Source organism: Malaclemys terrapin, chromosome 3 (genome assembly GCF_027887155.1).
Source record: "Malaclemys terrapin pileata isolate rMalTer1 chromosome 3, rMalTer1.hap1, whole genome shotgun sequence".
NCBI lineage: Eukaryota > Metazoa > Chordata > Testudines > Emydidae > Malaclemys > Malaclemys terrapin.
In genome coordinates, this window is record NC_071507.1 from 124,663,640 (window position 1) to 124,683,766 (window position 20,127).

The 20,127-nt window shown below is 42.7% G+C and overlaps 1 protein-coding gene across 8 annotated transcripts in view; it reads left to right on the plus strand.

Moving 5' to 3' along the window:
• The window catches only part of CDK19 (cyclin dependent kinase 19), a 217,017-nt gene that overhangs the window by 31,072 nt on the left and 165,818 nt on the right, over positions 1–20,127 (plus strand). For 5 of the 8 annotated variants that reach the window (XM_054022183.1, XM_054022182.1, XM_054022184.1 and 2 more), the window contains exon 2: positions 13,428–13,489. The exons of the other annotated variants lie outside the window; for them this stretch is intronic. The gene's annotated coding sequence lies outside the window, so the exon portion shown is untranslated. The remainder of the gene's footprint in view (positions 1–13,427; positions 13,490–20,127) is intronic. 8 annotated transcript variants of the gene reach the window in all.

Here is a 20,127-nt window from a genome sequence, read left to right on the forward strand (position 1 = left end):
ACCAGTAGAGGCAACAGAGACTGGCCTCCTAGATCTTGGGCAGATTAGCCCCGGGAGAGGAAATTTTGGACAGGACCAGGCAGAAGACCTAAGGTACGACAACATTAGGAAGGAGGTGACTGAAATAGATGGGGTCCCCGTGGAAGGGAAAACCCAGGGACCAGGACCCTACTTCATAATGAAGAAGGATCTCTTATACCGGGTTGCACCAGTACAGGGGCAGAAGGTACAGCAGATCCTAGTACCTCAAAATCACCAGCATGCTGTATTAAGTCTTGCCCATAGTCATCTTTTTGGGGGACATTTGGGGGTAGAGAAGACCCTGGCCAGGGTCCTATGACGGTTCTTCTGGCCTGGAGTACATGAAGAAGTGCGGAGGTACTGTGCGTCCTGCCCGGAGTGTCAGCTGCACAGTCCCCGTTCCCACTGAGGGCACCTTTAGTACCCCTTCCCATCATAGAGGTCCCCTTCGAGCAAATAGCCATGGACCTAGTGGGACTCCTGGAGAAGACAGCCCGGGGCCACCAATATTTACTTGTCATTCTGGATTATGCTACTCGCTACCCAGAAGCCATCCCCCTGTGAAACAGTCTCTAAAACGATAGCTAAGGAGTTGGTGGGGCTCTTTGCCCGAGTGGGCCTACCAAAGGAGATATTAACAGACCAAGGAACCCCATTTATGTCGAAGCTAATGAAGGACCTCTGTACGCTGCTCCATATACATACCCTGAGAACTTCAGTCTATCATCTGCAGACTGATGGGTTGGTAGAAAGGTTTAACCGAACCTTCAAGGCTATGATAAGGAAGGTGGTAAGTCAGGACGGGAAGGAGTGGGACACCCTTCTACCCTACTACCTTTCCTTATGTTTGCTATCTGGGAGGTACCTCAGCTCTCAACTGGATTCTCCCCCTTTGAGCTGTTATATGGGCGCAACCCCCGAGGCATCCTGGACATAGCCAAGGAAATTTGGGAGGAGGAACCCAGTGAGGGGAAGAACATAATAGAGCATGTGCTACAGATGAGGGACTGGATAGCCCGGGTCACTCCCATAGTGAGGGAGCACCTAGAAAAGGCCCAAGAGGCCCAGCAAACTTACTACAATCGTCAAGCCAAGGTTCGTTAGTTTCAGCCCGGTGACCGAGTAATGGTACTGGTACCCACGGCTGAAAGTAAGCTGTTGGCCCAGTGGCAAGGGCCTTGCGAAATAGTTGAACCCATAGGGGAAGTAAATTACAAGGTGCGACAACCGGGACGTTGAAAACTAGAACAGATTTATCATGTCAACCTTCTGAAACCCTGGCACACTCAAGAAGCATGCACAGTGGTTCGGGAAGACCTACACCCAGGGAACAAAAACCCTGGACAGGTGAGGGTGTCTCCCGATCTAACGACAGCCCGGAAGAAAGAGGTAACTGAGATGATTGCTCAATATCAAGATGTGCGACCCGGCTTTGTAGAGAATACAACTGGGACATATCATCACATCGTCACGAACCCTGGGGCCAGAGTAACAATGAGGCCCTACTGGGTGCCAGCAGCCAAAAGGGAAGAAATAAAAGCGGAAGTCAGGAAAATGCTGGAGATGGGGATCATTGAAGAATCTCACAGTCAGTGGTCCAGCCCAATAGTGTTGGTGCCCAAACCTGATGGCACCACGAGGTTCTGCAATGACTTCCGGCGACTAAATGAGATACCCCAGTTTGATTCCTACCCTATACCCTGCATAGACGAATTAGTAGACCGTCTGGGGAATACCCGGTACTTAACGACCCTAGACTTGACAAAGAGGTACTGACAGATTCCCCTAGCTGAAGATGCAAAGAAGAAGACGGCGTTCTCTACACTAGAGGGTCTTTTCCAGTATATGGTCCTTCCTTTTGGACTACATGGGGCCCCAGCTACCTTTCAGCACCCCATGGACAAGTTATTACGCCCCCATACCAGCTATACTGCGGCCTACTTGGATGACGTGGTGATTCATACCCCAGACTGGGAAACCCACTTAAAGAAGGTGGGAGCGGTCCTTGATACCTTCAGGCGAGCTGGCCTTATGGCAAACCCTGTTAAGTGTGCTGTGGGGTTCACAGAGGCCAAATATCTTGGCTACATGGTAGGAAAAGGTCTGGTGAAACCTCAACTGAACAAGTTAGAGGCCATCCAAAATTGGCCACGACCAAGTAATAAGAAGCAGGTCCGAGCATTCCTAGGGTATTACCGGCGTTTCATTCCCCATTTTGCCACAAGGGCAAGTCCCCTAATGGACTTAGTGAAGGCCCGTGGTCCGGATCCAGTCAGATGGTCTGACGCAGCAGAGAGGACATTTGCAGACCTATGGACTGCCTCTGCAGTAACCCCATATTGACGGCCCTGGATTTCACCAAGGAATTCATCCTTCAGACAGATGCATCTGAGGTGGGGCTAGGGGCTGTCCTGTCACAGATGGCTGGGGAAGAGGAACACCCAGTTCTCTACCTCAGCAGGAAACTCCTTCCGAGGGAACAAAAATATGCAGTGGTAGAGAATGCCTCGCCGTAAAATGGGCCATGGAAACGCTGCGTTACTATGTGCTGGGGCACAGATTTGTCCTCGTGACCGACCATGCCCCTCTTCAATGGATGCAACGGAACAAGGAAAAGAACACAAGGGTAACCAGGTGGTTCTTATCCCTCCAACCTTTCCAGTTCCGCATACAGCACAGAGCCGGGAGTCGCCATGGCAACGCCGATGGCTTATCACGTGTACACTGTCTGGCGTACCAAGCTGCCCAACCCCTTGGTGTTGAGCAGAGGGGAGGGATCTGTGATAGACCCAGACCAGTTGGGAACAGCAGAGTAACAGAGGGGAGATATACTAGCCACTGGATAAGTAGTTTTCTGTTCCCTGAGTGACCAGAGCAGGGGCTGCTCCAGGCTAAAAGACCACCTGACTCCAATTAACCTGCTAAGAGTCAGGTGAGGCAGTTAAGCACCTGACTCTAATTAAGGCCCCTCTGATGCTATAAAAGGGCTCACTCCAGTCAAGCCAGGGGGAGCCAGGGAGCAAGAGGAGAAGAAGTGAGTGTGAGGAGCTGGGAGCAAGAGGCGCAAGGAGCTGAGAGTGAGAGGGTGTGCTGCTGGAGGACTGAGGAGCACAAGCGTTGTCAGACATCAGGAGGAAGGTCCGGTGGTGAGGACAAAGAAGGTGTTTGGAGGAGGCCATGGGGAAGTAGCCCAGGGAGTTGTAGCTGTCATGCAGCTGTTACAGGAGGCACTATAGACAGCTGCAGTCCACAGGGCCCTGGGCTGGAACCCGGAGTAGAGGGCGGGCCCGGGTTCCCCCCCATACCTTCCAACTCCTGATCAAACACAGGAGGAATTGACCTGGACTATAGCTTCTACCAGAGGGGAAGGTCTCTGGACTGTTTCCTGACCCACAGAGTGAATCTGTTAAGCAAGCAAATCTGCCAATAAGCGCAGGACCCACCAAGGTAGAGGAGGAACTTTGTCACACCTGATATACAATTTAATAAACATTGAGACAAAGGGTCTTCCATTCTATTTTAATATGGCTCAAATACATATAGCATATAGGAGGGATGTCACTTATCTGAGAGCAAGTTGAAGAATAACAAAATTATTTTTATAGTAAAATAAAATCTAAATGTGTGGTTTTACTTTGTTACTCATGCTGACTCAACCGTTCTAACATGTTGTGTATTTGTAATTTACAAGCCTGTCTGACACCTTAATGATTTAAATTCTTAATCTTTGTATATATTAAAAAAATCAAATCTGGAGCATACATTAGCGATGATGGCTGGTCTTCCAAATTGCAGTGAGTGAAATCGGACCTGACCAAGCATCTATTTTCCATTCCAATCTCTGCCTAAGGGTGTTTTTCAGATAGGACAAACATGCAGTCTGTCTGACTCTGGCTGTGTAGATTGCCGGGCCTTCTGCCTCCTCATCAGTGAAATTGCAACCTGAAGTCAGCAGTTTCTATACTTAAAATCTAGTTTACCTACAAACTGCCTATATGCATACCCTTTATTAAAGCTAGCTAAAGACTGTAGAAGGTAAGTCAGCTGAGCTGGAGAGGCCTGGGATGGGATTATATCAGTAACTCCACAACATGCTTCTTGTAGACCTCTGGCATCTCTAACAGGCTTGGAGGATGCTCCTTCTGTTTCATGTGTGCCATAAGGGGAACATTAAAAGATTGCTGTAGAGTTTCATGGGTTCTTCCTTCCAGTGAGCTTTAGTTCCAAAGTCTTTTTTCCCCCCTTACTCTGTTTCAAATTGAATGAAAATGGGGATGTTATGATGGTTTAGAGAAGAATCTGCATTCAGAATAGTTCACACACTTGTGGTCCTTGTTAAGTAGAAGAATAAACAGTGCAGGCTTCCTAATAAGATCAGTCAGATAGACCTAATATTTGGTATTCCTAGAAAATTATCTTCTACCCTTTCTGTAGTCCAGTAATAGCGGGGTATTAGACTGGAAAAGATAGTATGCAGACTAAGCTAGTCATAACTGAACTTGATGTTACAACACAGTGATATTATTTCCAGGGGCTCTATTTACAGAATTGTGAAAGAGCAGGCAGCTAAAGATATTGGTATTGTTATTCCTAAATAATTTGGTAAACTAGTCTTTATTGTTTAATTAAGAAAATTATTACATAGGATTCCATGAAACTGGTGGCAAATGCAGTGAGCTTCTCTGATAGTCTAAAGAGCCTTAGTGCTGTGGCCTTGATGTATAATTCACAGATAAATAGAAGCGCATCACTCCTTTTTTTTAGGTAGTGGAGTCCTTAATGATAGTCTGCTTTTAACATCATTGGAGTATAAATCCGTCTTCTCACCACTTAATGCCTAATATATATGATGTAGAAATAATATTTCCCTTCCCCCACACCTCCTTATCTTTGGATAATTCTTTCTCTTGTGCTGTTTGCTTCTCCGGAAAGGAAAGCTTTTAGAATATGTGTTCTATTTTAAGTGATTGCACATGTCAATTCCACTTCAGGTGTGTGTGCTCTTAGTGCACTAGAGTTGGAGACTTTTCCCTTATTGGTAACCGTTGGGGTGGTGCATGCACCCTCTGCCACTTTGTGCTGCTCTGTGATGGTGTAAAGGGAAGAGCTGCTCTACTCCCTCCTCAGTTCCTTTCTACTACCTAGGCTCAGTAGTGGAAGTTGATCCTCTTGCTACTATAAGTTTTCTCTCACTCCAGGGGATTGATTTCCCTTCTGTAAATAGTTAGTAGTACTTGTTAGAGTAACTTTTCTTTGTTTTGTCTATTACAACTTTGAGTGTCAGGTTCCTGCTATACAAGGGGGACTGTTGACCACTTTTGGGGTATGCCTTGGTCTCCAGCCTTTTAAGCCTTGTGCTGCTGCAAAAAGTCTGTTGGTGAGTGATCTTCATTCCAGGTACATAAAGTGCATCGGTCAGGGTCACTTCCAAGACCATCGCCAGATCTGTAGGGATTTCAAGTCCCAGAAAAAATGATAGAAAAGTGAGACTATATCACCTCCTCAGGGAGGTCGCCCTGTGTCTACCTTTTGAAACTTCCTGCTTGGGCTGGGCATCAAGGAATTCTGCCTTGGGTGATTGCTTCTCTGGATATTGTGGAAAGTTGAGAGGATGAGCCTGTGGTGTCTGGAGATTCTTTGTCTGTCCAGGATGACTACAGGGCCTACTAAGAGTAACTAAAGAGAGTAGTTCCTGAACCACCTCAGTCTGAATATCAAGTGAGGCAGAGTCCCTAGGCTGGTAGGCATACTACATATATCTGGTAGGATCTTCTTGAGTGGCTCTGCCTATAAATTCAGTCATTCTCGAGTGCACAAAATCTTTGTGGCAAATGCCATCTTCTCTGCCTCCAACAGCGAAGAGGAGTGAGAGAATCTACCATGTCCCTTCTCAGGGCTATGAATGTTTTTACACCTGCCAGGTTCCTTAGCTGTCTCAGCAGTGAATAAAAGAGAGATTAGGGACAGTCGTCTTCTACCTCAGAAGACAAAAACAGAAAGAGACTCTAGAAAGATTTTTGGTAGAAAGATTTATTTCACAGCTGGTCTACAATATTGTATCTTTCTAACCAGCAAGTCTTACTGGCCAGATACGAATTCTCCCTTTCAGGCAATGTATTGAAGTGCTCAGACAAGTTGCTAGAGGAGGCCAGGCAGGAGTTGCAGGCCATTATAGAATAGGGCAAACTGATGGCTAGGACCTTTCCGTGGGCTGCCTTAGATGGTGCAGATTTGGCAGCCATAGCCAAGCATCTGCAGTAACTGAAGTCATGGACATCTGCACATAATCATTGGGTCTTCTGAAGGAGGTCTGGTCCAGCAGACTATCCAGCAACTTCACCTTTGAAGGTCCTACCTTCTTCTCATAGAAGACTGATGAGAAACTCCATCATCTGAAGTATTCAAGGGCCACACTGAAACATTGGGAATTTACATTCCTTTCCCTAAAGGAAAGCAATTCCTTGCACTATGTCTCCAGAGATACCAGCTTTTCCCACCAAGGCAGCCTTGACAACTCCAAGAAAAGCAGTCGGGGGAGGAGGGGACCACAGGAAGAGACTTCCACTTCCTCAGTTTTCTTCCATGGTAGGTTCTTTGAGACAGTCTGGAAATCCAGGCAGCCTGCTTGACTGTCTTACTGAGGACAGAGTATCAAATCATTATGTCCCAGTTTCTCCCTCCCCTGTTGTTCCAACAGGTTATCTCATTTCCTATTTGCTTGGGACCATATCATGACAGATAGATTGGGTGCTAAGTACTGTGGAACAGGGATTTATTTCCACCCTCCTTCCCCATCCCTTTTCAGGGACCACTCTCAAGAGGTTGTCCTCCTCCAGGAGGTTCAGTCTCACCTTCATTTGGGAGCTATAGAAGACTTCCTGATCCTAAAGGAGGTCTCGGACCCATCGTAGACCTCTAAAATATGAATAAATGTATAAGAAAACAAGGGTTTGTATGGGCACCCTAACCTCCATCATCCCCTTCCTGGATCCTGCTGACTTAAAGGATGCATATTTCCATGTGGCTATCCATCAGAGCCACAGGAGATTGCTAAGATTTCTGGTCAACACAACCCATTATTAGTTTGTGGTCCTGCCCTTTGGCCTGTTTGCTGCCCTGCAAGTATTTACAAAAAGGCATTGCAGTAGTGGCTGCATCCTTAAGAAAATCAAGAGTGCAAGTGTTTCCTTACCCGACTGGCTGGTATGAGGTAGATACAAACTCTAAGTAGAACTCTGTTTATGCAGGATCCAGTCCCTCTTATTGATCAACAAGGACAAGTCAGTCTTCTCCCCAGTTCAGAGAACAAAATTTATATGGGCGATCCTGGATTCTGCAGTAACCAAAGTGTTCCTACATCAAGCCAAATTCCAGAGAATGTTTAACATTTCCGCAGATCTCAAAGCCCATCCAATCACAAGAGTAAGAAACTGCCTCAGACTACTGGGGCATATGGCCTCCTGCACATATGTGGTTTGGCACACTGGACTTTGTCTCAGGAAATCGGGTTAAAGACTGGGTACTCCCTGACTCATCACCACTGGACATGCTGATTTGAGTTCCTGCATGAGTACTAATCTCATAGAATAATAGGACTGGAAGGGACCTCAAGAGGTCATCTAGTCCAGTCACCTGCACTCATGGCAAGACTAAGTATTATCTAGGCCAGTGGCTCTCAACCTTTCTAGACTACTGTATCCCTTTCAGGAGTCTCGTTTGTCTTGTGTACCACCAAGTTTCACCTCATTTAAAAACTACCTGCTTACAAAATCAGACACAAAAATACAAAAGTGTTACAGCACATTATTACTGAAAAATTGCTTACTTTCTCATTTTTTATCATATAATTATAAAATAAATCAGTTGGAATATAAATATTGTACTTACATTTCAGTGTGTAGAGCAGTATAAACAAGTCGTATGAAATTTTAGTTTGTACTGACTTCGCTACTGTCTTTTATGTAGCCTGTTGTAAAACTAGGCAAATATCTAGATGAAGTGATGTACCCCTTGGAAGACCTCTGTGTACCCCCTGGTTGAGAACCACTGATCTAGACTATCCCTGACTGGTGTTTGTCTAACCTGCTCTTAAAAATCTCCAATGACGGAGATTTCACAACCTCCCCAGGCAATTTATTCCAGTGTTTAACCAGCCTGACAGTTAAGAACTTTTTCCTAATGTCCAACCTAAACCACCCTGGCTGCAATTTAAACCCATTGCTTCTTGTTCTATCCTCCAGGGTTAAGGAGAACAATTTTTTCCCTTCCTCCTTGTAACAGCCTTTTCTGAACTTGAAAACTGTTATCATGTCATCTCTCAGTCTTCTCTTCTCCAGACTTAACAAACCCAATTTTTTCAATCTTCCCTCATAGGTTATGTTTTTTTTAGATCTTTAATCATTTTTGTTTTTCTTCTCTGGAGTTTCTCCAGTTTGTCCATATCTTTCCTGAAATGTGGTGTCCAGAAGTGGACACAATACTTCTATTGAGACCTAATCAGTGCGGAGTAGAGTGGAAGAATTACTTCTTGTGTCTTGTTTACAACGACTCCTGCTAATACAGCCCAGAATGATGTTTGCTTTTTTTGCAGCAGTGTTACACTGTTGACTCATTTAACTTGTGACCCAGTATGACCCCCAGATCCCTTTTTGCAGTATTCCTTCCTAGGCAATCATTTCCCATTTTGTATGTATGCAACTGATTGTTCCTTCGTAAGTGGAATACTTTACATGTTTCTGTATTGAATTTCATTCAGTTTACTTCAGACTGTTTCTCCAGTTCTTCCAGATCAGTTTGAATTTTAATCCTATTCTCCAAAGCACTTGCAACCCCTCCAGCTTGGTATCATCCACAAACTTTATAAGTGTACTCTCTATGCCATTGTCTAAATCATTGATGAAGCTATTGAACAGATCTGGACTCAGAACTGATCCCTGCGGGACCTCACTTGAAATGTCCTTCCAGCTTGACTGTGAACCACTGATAACTACTCTCTGGGAATAGTTTTCCAACCAGTTACCCACCCACCTTATAGTAGCTCCATCTAGGTTGTATTTCCCTAGTTTATTTATGAGACGGTCATGTAAGACCATATCAAAAGCCTTACTGAAGTGAAGATATACCACATCTACTGCTTCCCTCCTATGCACAAGGCTTGTTAACCTGTCAAATAAAGCTATTAGGTTTGTCTCCTTGGACTTGTGGATGCATCTGGCCAATGAGAGTATGGGAGAGAGTTCACTTTGGCTCTCTCTTATCCACACTGGCTCTAGTTAAGGATGTTTCTTCTCTAGGTTGGGGAGCTCACCTACAAAATCTACCAACTCAAAGTCTATTATCTCATGAAGATTTGGCTGTCCACATAAATGTGTGGACATGCGGGCTGTTCATCTGGCCTGTTGGGCTTTTCTCCCATCACGGTGGAGAGGCTGCATGTTCTCATGGACAACATTGTGGCAATATTCTAAATGAATATGTAGGGAGGGGCTGTATCAGACCATCTCTATCAAGAGGCAATACATCTTTGGGAGTTTGGTATTGCCAATGCAATACACCTCAAAGCCTCCCACCTTCTTTGTGTTCATAGTATAGCAGATCCTTCAACAGAGATTGAGTGGCCTCTTAGTTCAGATAACGTGAGATTCCTTTTTCAAACTTGGGGGCAGGGAGTTACTTACATAAACCTGTTTGCTAAGAAAGTGCCAAGTTTCTTGTTCCAGAGTAGGGTGACCAAATGTCCCGATTTTATAGGGACAGTCCCGATATTTGTGGCTTATTTTTATATGGGTTCCTATTACTCCCCACCTCCTGTCCCGATTTTTCACACTTGCTATCTGGTCACCCTATTCCAGAGGAGCTCACAATCCGGGATTTCTGATTGATGCTTTTTTACTTTCTACGAAAGATGAACTGGTGTATGCCTATGCTCCCATTTCATCCCTTCCCATGGGCGTGTTCAGGCTCAATTTAGATCATGCTTGCATCATCTTTATATTACCAGCTTGGCCTTAACAGCATTGGTTCTCCAATCTCCTGAGCCTCTCTGCTAGGACTCTTTTGACACTACCTCCAGAACTCAAGCTGAGCTCCCAGGACCATGGTCACTTGCTATATCCCAACCCAGTTGCTCTCCATCTGATGGCCTGGATGCTCTATGGTTAACACCTCAAGAGTGAAGTGTTCAGAGAATGTGCAGAACAGTCAGCTGAATAGTAGGGAGCCAACTACTAGATACATTTACCCGTTGAAGTAGAAATGATTCTCCTTTATAGTCAAAACAGAATGGTGATTTTTCACCACTCCTGGCCTCTCCAATATATTTTGAACTGTTTGTTCCACCTGAAACAACAAGACCTATTGATTTAGTTCTGTCAGAGTTCAGCTGATAGCTGTCTCCAGCTATCAATTGCAGGCTGCTTAGTATTTTTGAATGTTTTGTCAGTCAGATTCTTAAAGCATTTGGTCAGGGATTCTCTCCATGTGATGGATCCCATTCCTCCTTGGCACTTAGATGAACAAGTTTTGATGGTTCTGTCCTTTGAACTGATGGCTGCAGGCTCTTTACTGCAACTTTCTCTTAAAGAAGTATTTTTGGGAGGTATTACCTCCAGAAGAAGGGTAGTGGAGTATGAGCATTGGTAGCTGACCCTCCTTACTCTTTTTTTTTTTTTTTTTTTTTTTTAATATGGCTGAGGTATGTGTACTGCCACATCTGAAATTCCTGACTATAGTAGTATTGGAATTCTACCCCAATCAAGACATATACTCAATGGCTTTATTTCCTAAGTCCCATTCTTAGGGGGGAGGGATAGCTCAGTGGTTTGAGCATTGGCCTGCTAAACCCAGGGTTGTGAGTTCAATCCTTGAGGGGGCCACTTAGGGATCTGGGGAAAAAATCCTGTTAGTGAAGGCAATGACCTTTCAAGGTCCCTTCCAGTTCTAGGAGATAGGATATCTCCATTAATTTATAATTTATTTATTTATTTCTTCTCATCAGGATGAGGAGAGGCTCCATACCTTAAATGTTAGAAGGGCGATGGCTTTTTACTTGGACAGGACTAGATAGTCATCCCACCTGTTTGTCTGTTGTGGGCAGGATGAAAGGTCTTTCAGTCTCAAAGCAGAGGATTGCATCCTGGATTTTGTCCTACATATGCCTGTGCTATGATATTGCCAATGTACCTTCTCCAAGCAGGGTGGTAGCATGCTCTGAGATCTCAAGCAACTTTTTTTGGCTCAAGTAGCTATATCTGACATTTGTAGAGCTGCAATTAATAGTCATTGGTACATATTTTTACTACTTATTACATTATATCTCAGCATTCTGGAGATGATGCCAAGTTTGGATGAGTACTTCTTCAGTCCTTGTTCAGGTAGACTGTGAAACAGACCTCTGGTTTGAACTGCTTGGGAGTCACCTGAAGTGGAATGGATATGTGCAATCAATTGAAGGAAAAAATGCTTACTAACCTTGTTCTGTTACTGTTTTTTGAGATGTATTATACGTGTCTATTCTATGACTCACCTTCCTATCTGTCAGAGTCTGTTCATTAAGAGGGAACTGAGAAGGGAGTCTGAGGTGGCACCCCACTTTATATCATCATGCAGCAGCATGAGGAAGTGCCACCCTGACGGGTACCGCTAAGGGAAAAAAGAATCTGACTCTGCAGTTGACATGCACACACCTGAAATGGAATGGGCATGTGTAACACATTTTGAAAGACAACAGTTACAGAACAGGTTAGTAACTGTTTTTTTTTTTTTTTTTTTAAACCAGTCAGTCATGTCAGATTGTGGAGAAACAACAATATATGTACATTTCTAGTAAAGGCTGAAAGAACTTATCTGGACCCGGAACTAAAGTAGCTGAATTTTTAGCACTTCAGAATTATTGAATATGGGGACATTTGCTTTTACATTACATTTTACATTACGGACTGTCAAACGTAGTATCCATTGCCTAGGAAGAAACTTACCTGCATATATTATAGTTCCTATTCACTAGTGGTACTGTGGAGTCAGCTTAATTTTAGCAGTGGTGACAGTTCTTTAGCTTGGTGATATCTCTATGAACCTTCATCAAGAGGGTGGTAGTAGCAGAGGCAGTCTCTGAGTGGAAAGGAGAGTGAATCGCCAAAGAAGAGGTTTTTCTGTTGTGTCCTACAATAGGGTTAGAAAAACTGCAGCTAATAAACTCTTTCTAATTAGCAAGTAGAAACCCTAAAAACTTGCTGGGATTGCTGATTGTATAGTAGTCTGAGGCCTTTACAATCAATTAGGATTTATCTCTGATTCTCCTAGTTTAGAAGTTACTGGAGAGAAGGAAGAGAACTAGTTTAACCTACTACTAATGGTGCTGGAACAGAAAAGATCCGGTTCATGAATGTCTCCTGCATTGCCTGCAAGGTTCTTTTTGCATAAATACCAGTGCAAGACCTTCTCTGAGAAAGTGCTTGTCTCCATCCTGGCTCAGGTTATGGTCTAGCTCATGGGTAGGCTTTATTAAATCCAGAATATTCACCATAAACACACGGATTCACGGTTGTCTTGGTTAAATCACTTAATCTCTCTTGTTTCCCCATATGTAAAATGTGGATAAATACCTATCTATCATGGGTGCTCTGAGACTTCCTTAGCTTTTGCAATACTCTTTCAGGTCTTACGGTAGGTTCTCTAGAAATGCAAAGTAGAAGAACATATAAATATGGCATTTTAAAGCATGAATTTTGCAGCAGTGGGTAGTGAATCTGATTTATTCCTTAAGCTGTAAACACCTTCTGAGTGCATAGACCCTGGTGGATAGAGAGACAAATAAACAGAAAAGCAGCTATGTTCGTAGTGTCTATTCTAAAAATGCAGCTGAATATATTTACCAAATGAAGGGCAAAATCGGGCTATATTTATGTTTCTAATAGTATCTTGTAATAAAAGCTTGTTTATAACTTTTATCTAGTTTGCTGTCCTGTAAGTTTCCTGTATCTTATTATTTTAGTGTAACATTTATTTAACTAGACTACTTTAAAAAAAAAATCTGTCCAGTCATTTGTCCTTTGGTTTAGAGTGGCTCTTCTGATTAAATAAATATGCAATTTTTAAAAATTACTGTCTGTGTGCAGCGTATGTAGCAATACTACTTCTAATACAATGTAGAATTGAGAACTTTCCCTTTTCTAACTTTTTTTTTTTTTAAACAAAATGTAGACTCAGATTACATTTTGGATGCTGAATCCTAGTAATTGCTTTGTTTGGGCATTTATTTATGTAAATATAGTACATTGACAAGTCTGTAAACAACGTAATAATAAACTAAGCATAGCATTTAGGAATTTGGCATTGTTGTGTTTTGAGAAGTGTAACCTTTAAATCTACATAAACTTCTCTGCCTTTTACTTCTGCTGTGTTCGTAGATTCCAGAAGGGCTTCGTGTATGGACTTCCTGCCTTGGAGGTAGCAGAATATTCAGCAGAAGGTAAAGAGGAGTGCTGCCTTCTGGTGTCATTGTATGTTTGCTGGGGTGCCTGGCATTGTGTGGTGATCTATTAGAAAGAAGGAACTATATATACAAAAAGTGCAGTGGTATTGAAAAATGTAAATCGGACAGTGACATTCTGGCAGTCCAAACTTTGTGTAAAATTATTTGCATAAATTAAAGTGGGACAATGAAGGACTGCAAATGCTCCTTCCCTGAAAACTGAAGCAGTTAGAACTTATTTTCAAGATTAAAAGTATAGAAACAAAGTGCTAAGTATAATACTTTTTCAAGGATGTCCGTTGTGCTTACTGTGAGAGATTTCCTGCTTACCCTAACTCCTGTTCTGTTGTGTAGGAAAGACTGCTACTTGTTCCAGGATTGGGCTGAATACTTCGGATGTGGCCTATCATCTTTCTCACCGATGTTGAATGTGGACTTCTTGATATCTCGAGGGCTTTGACATTTCCTCTTCATCTGCATCTCAATCAAGTCCCATACCCCTGGCTCTATTTTCAAGGCTTCTTACATACTGAAATACTTAGCCAAATACATTTTTGGCCAAAGCTTGAGTCCTCTTGCGAGACTTTCTTTTCTGGCGAGGCTGCCATCACCTGATTTGGGTCTTGGCTGTTAGCTTCAAGGAAAGATGGAAGTAGCTGATCCAAAGCTGTAACTACTATATTTGAAAGGCACAGATTATTCACTTTCTATATTAAAAGAAAAATGATCTTTGTCTCATTAGATATAGCTCAGAGTGCTAAGTGATTAAACAGGTGTTTGTACCCTTGGGAAGAGTAATTCTAGGCTGCAGTCCTTTAAAGCAGAGCTTTGTTTAAAAATTGGTCATTAGGATCTCCTGATGAGAGATTCATCTTAATGTCCCTACGATCTCCAATTGTGATAAATTCTATTGCCCTCTGCCTTTGTTTTATTTTCAATTTTATATTGAAAGTAAATGTTGTGCACTTTTTTCCAGGTCATCGATGTATAAAGTGAATAAGATCTCTCCTAAAATAGATACTACTCTTGTCATCTGAGTGGTGTTCTGGTTGTGTCTGATTTGCTTCAGTATTTTCTTAAACCAGGGAAAATAAGTTTCTGCCATGTCTTCCACTTTTCTTTTTCTAATTTTTAGATTTTTAAAGGCTATTATACTTGACAGGCGTGTGTTAAAGTACAGTTTAATAAAATCTTAAATATGTTCTTCATAGGTAGCATTTTCCGTTAGTGACAAATCCCACCACCACCTTCACAGGTATGCCAGCTCATGCTGGTAGTGGAACTGGAATGGTGCCAATGTAGGGGAGTTCAAGGGCAGAATGCTGTGAGGCATTGCAATGCATGGGTACTCCCTGTGTGCTATAGAGCCTAGGGCTCTTCACAGCAGGGCTCTTTCTACACCACCCTACAGGGGAAGATTGGGAGTCAGGTCAGAACATGTGACTTCATGGATCTATCAGCCATTCTTCCTCGTACACTTCTGAAACACTGACCCCACACTAGGAACTGTTAGGCCGTGCTGCTGCTGCTGTTCTGCCTTTTCACATGGGGAGGATTCTTCCCTTCCCCAGCCTTCAAGGAACTAGTTAACATACAAGCCAGCTACTCTGCCTGTGTTTTAACATCAACATTTGCCCTTAATTGCTTTGTCTGGTCTTGTTTAAAATGTCTCAAGTGGGGATGGAGTCTTCTGCCACTTCACTGAAGTGGTTATTTAACTGTCTGAGATCAGATTTTCAAAGCGTTGGCTTTGATAGACTAAATTTTCTTTCCATTTTATCTCATTCTGGTTACACCTCGCTACCTGAGATAATTCTCTATATTTGTTGTTTACATTTTCATTAATAGATGGTTGGAATCGATTCTCTTTAATCATTTAACAGAGTTGTAAACTTTTCACCACTCCATTCCATCACATCCAGTACGAAAGTACTGTTTAACCTCCTCTCCACAAACTTTCACTCCTAGTAGTAGTAGTAGTAGTAGTAGTAGTAGTGAGAGGTCTCGTGGCCATAGTGTTTTTTTTTTTTTTTTTTTTTTTTTCCCAAGAATCTGGTCATTTTTCTTCTGAACTCTTTCCTTATATATTTAAAAAAGTTTTATTTTCTCCATTTGCTTTCCTTTTTCTCTACTTTTCTGATTTTGTTGCACTTAGCTTCATTTTGAGATGTTTCAAATTTTCTTCTGCACCTGATATTTTATACTTTGCATATGAATAGTATTTTTAATCTATGGATTCATGCATTTAACATCTCTTGAAGTGTTCTAATGATTGCTTAGGCATGCATTGCCTACCTTGTCTTCCTGCTTAAATTCATATCTGGAAACAATTTTAAAGTTTGGAGAACTAGGGCTAGGTATGTCAGTACTATGGATTGGATTGCAATAAGAAGGTAGAGTGCAACTATATCAAAGTCACTACCTAAGTATCTGAACTTCTGCCTTCTTTGCTTGGCACAGTTACAATTCCCAACATAACAAATAAGGAATTTCTGAGATAAGTGAGCAAAGGAAAGACTTGCCTTCTTCAGGCATTCCATTTGGAGATAAGAATAGAAAATTTGGTATCATTCAATTGGCACTGTGACTGTGAAAGTATTTGGCACTGGGAGATAACCATCAGTAGCTGCAGAAACCGTTGGGAAGACCTTATTTTATAATGTTTGCAATACTGGTGTGTGTGTGACCTAATGTTGGCAATAGACCACTGGTGGGTACATAGTTATGAGTCTATATCCAAGGACTTGCCTAGACAGGTGTTTCCCCTGTGATCAGTGTCTTCATGATATTTCATTGAAGAGGCTGTGTGTGGTCTCTGCCAAAAACTAAGAATCTGCTGGTTGTCATGGTTATTGTAGGATTTATGTATGGAAAATATTTTATGTTTCAAAGCTGCTGGAAGTGAAATTTCAATTGAGGCAAGATTTTTCTCAGAGCCAACTCAATCAAGGGTTTAACTGATCACCATATTTGAGGTCAGGAAGGAATTTTCCTCCAGGGCAGATTGGCAGAGGCCCTGGAGGTTTTTCGCCTTCCTCTGCAGCGTGGGGCACGGGTCACTTGCTGGAGGATTCTCTGCACCTTGAGGTCTTTAAACCATGATTTGAGGACTTCAGTAACTCAGGCATAGGTTAGGGGTTTGTTACAGGAGTGGGTGGGTGAGATTCTGTGGTTGCGTTGTGCAGGAGGTCAGACTAGATGATCATAATGGTCCCTTCTGACCGTAAAGTCTATAAGTCTATAAGAATGAGAACAATTGACATTGTTTGACTGAGCCTAGCTAAGTGTTTATAGGCTAGGCGAGGGGTGGGCTTGGGCCTTTACAAAGCACAACAGAGCCCCCCCAAAAAGACCTTGACTAGGTGGACCATTGGGGGGCAAACTAAAGTTAACAAAACAACTCGGTCATTGAAGAGAGACAAAAAGTCTGGAACTGTATAAAAGGAGAAAAAAGGACATACGGTAGTATCCATTACAGTGGTGACACTCTGAGTGTGTCATGAAAAGTGCATTCTAGCTCTCTACAGGAAAAATGCTGTACAGACTGACAATTGGGTGAGAGATAATTTATTAGTTAGGAAAGGAACTTTGTTAATAAGTATAGGCTATGGATGATGTTTTATATTTTTTATTTTATCTGTAACCATATGTTTCCAATCCTTATACTTGCTTTTGATTGAATCTTTATCTTAAGCTTTGTCAAATAAACTTCTGTTTGGTTTTGCTACATATGTGACTAAGTGCTGTGTGCTATGGAGAGTCCCGAATTGGGGTGAAGCTAGTGAACTGGGGGCACTGCTTCCACAGAGGCAGTGAATCTTTGTGCATTGTAGGTGTCCGGAAGTTGAGGAACTAGGCACTTGAGTGTAATGAAGAGGGGTGTACAGATTGGTAGGAGGGATCTGGGCTCTGGGCCCAAACCAGAACTTGGGAGGCTAATTATCTCCATAGATTTAGCCACAGGTTGTCTGCTCTGCCCCATGGACTCACTTAAGGAGCTTGAGGGCTGAGGTGTGAATATTGCTAGCCTGCAGAGGGAAAGAGTGGGACTTGTGGCACCCAGAATGAGATGTTTGTGTTGCCAGCAGCTGATAGCCTTGGGCGAGTGGGCACAGACAAGACTCCTTCCTGCTGTAAATTGGCAGTAGTGATTCACCCTGTACCCCTTGGTAACCCTGAAAGTGTAAGTGTGGATGAGAGCTAACTGGCTGATGCACTTCTTGGGTAAGACTTAATTCAGTTTGGGGAAAATACAGAGAGACTGACTATATGCCTTTATTTGCCTTTTGATACTCATGTTTGAAATCTAGGAGTCTTGTTGGATCAAGGGCTGCTTTTGTCTGTCCAAAAAGTAGCTGAAAACGATAACTTTTATCTTTCATTGGAAAGGTTGCATCCTGCTTCCCAATCAGACGCACATCTCCCCACCTTTATTTGCGCTCATTATTTCCATATGGGACTATGACTATGTGCTCTTCCTGGGGCTATACTTGAGCGCCACTTCGAAACGTTAGCTAGTGTCCAATATGGCTACTTATTTAGCAGTGTTTCATTCATGAAGTATATTATACCTGTGCTCCAAAGATTGCACTGGGTTTCCAGTTCATTTCCGGATGCAGTCCAGAGTCTTGGTTTTGATCTATTAAAAACATTAAAAGGGGCTTATAATTTATGTTCTAAATATCTTGGTGATCACATTTCTGCTCATGCTTCACATCTATAGTTGAGAGTAGCTTGTGATGTCGAGGCAAACAATTGGTAGATTTAGAAGTCACTACTGGCAATATAGTATTCTCATTGAAGGACCCTGGACTCTAGGTTCCCACCCATCCTAGTCTAACATACAAAACCATTATTTCAGCTTTGTGGTTTTTGTTTAGGAGAAGTGAGTTGGAGATCTTTTAAATTATAATGATGTTCTTAATTTTTTATTGTACAACTATTAGAGTGGTGATAGGTGCACAACATAACCTTTAGTATACCATGCAGTCAATTCTGTATTCTCTAACTCGGATATTCTCAAACTGGGGGACACTGTGGAATGTATTCTGCGGGCGGGGGAGAGAAGCTGCTCTGCTTTCAGAACTGGGTAGCCGGAGAGCATTGTCTCTAGCCAGGCTCCCAGCTCTGAAGGCAGCACCACTGGAGAAATAAGAGTGGCATGGTATGGCATTGTCACCCATACTTCTCTGGTGCTGCTGGAGGTGGCGCTGCCTTTAGAGTTGGGTGCCTGGCCAGCAGCGGCTGATCTCTGCTCTGCCTTCAGAGCTGGCGATTATATGTACTTGTGTGGCTGGGGAGGGGGCGAAAACTACAACTGAGACAAAGAAAAGGGGTGTTTGATCAAATAAGTTTGAGAGCTACTGTTCTAACTGGTGAACGATGTCTGTTAGAGCTTGCATTGGGAGAACAACCCTGTAGAGCAGTCCCTTGATGCAGATAGTTAATTGTGATCTTGTTATACAGGTTGAATTGTATTTAATGATATCCAAATTAAGCCTACTTGAATTCAAACTGAGGCCATTATAATATATCTGAAACATACTCTGAATATATAGATAAAGTAGTATCAGAGATTACAGCAATGGACTAATTGTCAAGTCTTCCTGATTTCTGTTACAGATACCGTGGTCTTGGGCAGGTCTCTTCTTTGTCAACTTATCTATAATATGTTTTCTAATTCTTGAAGTATTGTCAGGGGCGGCTCTAGCTTTTTTGCCACCCTAAGCACGGTCCCCGGTCCTGCGGATTCGGCGGCATGCCAGCGGGAGGTCCGCCAGTCCTGCGGCTTCAGCGTATCTGCCACCGAATTGCCGCCAAATCTGCGGGACTGGCAGACCTCCCCTGGGCATGCCGACGAAGGCTGCCTGCCGCCCTCGCAGGGACCAGCAGGGCGCCCCCCGCGGCTTGCTGCCCCAGCCATGCACTTGGAGCGTTGGTGCCTGGAGCCACTGCTGAGTATTGTAAGGCTTAGTACTAAAATCCTCTGAAATGTGTTAAGGATTTTAAGTCTTATGTTCTTCTGAGATGAACATTTTGAAAGTAGACTTGTTTTTGGACTTGTGTGAGGAAAATGCAAAGTGAAAGTGGCACCAGGAAGAAAGCATAAAGTTGCATTTTGCTTTTCTGCAAGGAGTACTTTATTTGGAAATAAACCAGTTTTTCCTTCCACTGTACAAATTAAGAAATATTAACCTTGAAAACTTACAGAACTAGGTTTTGCCTAGTGATGGAGAGAGACTGTTCAAGGTGAGAGATCACCTCATACACTACACCTGGTGTGGCATTTTACAATAGAAAGAGCCTCCTATCTATCACTTGCTAGGATTGAAGGCTTTTGCATCTGGATGTTCCCCATGGCAGTTTGCAAAGTCTGGAGCCAGGAAAGTTTCAAGCCAGGATACAAGTCTCATGTAATTCAGCTTGTTGTAATGCTTTTATTTTTCATAAAATAACAAGGTTGATAACACTTCTGGAACCAGAATAATAGCAGAATAGTCCCTTAATAATACCCATAGTCTTGAATATGAGAATTTTAAAACTTCATAAATGTAAATATCTAATAGCTGCAACAGCAGACACTTTAAAATAATGCTTTGTTTTTGGAAGATCATTGGATGGAATTACTTGTGTTG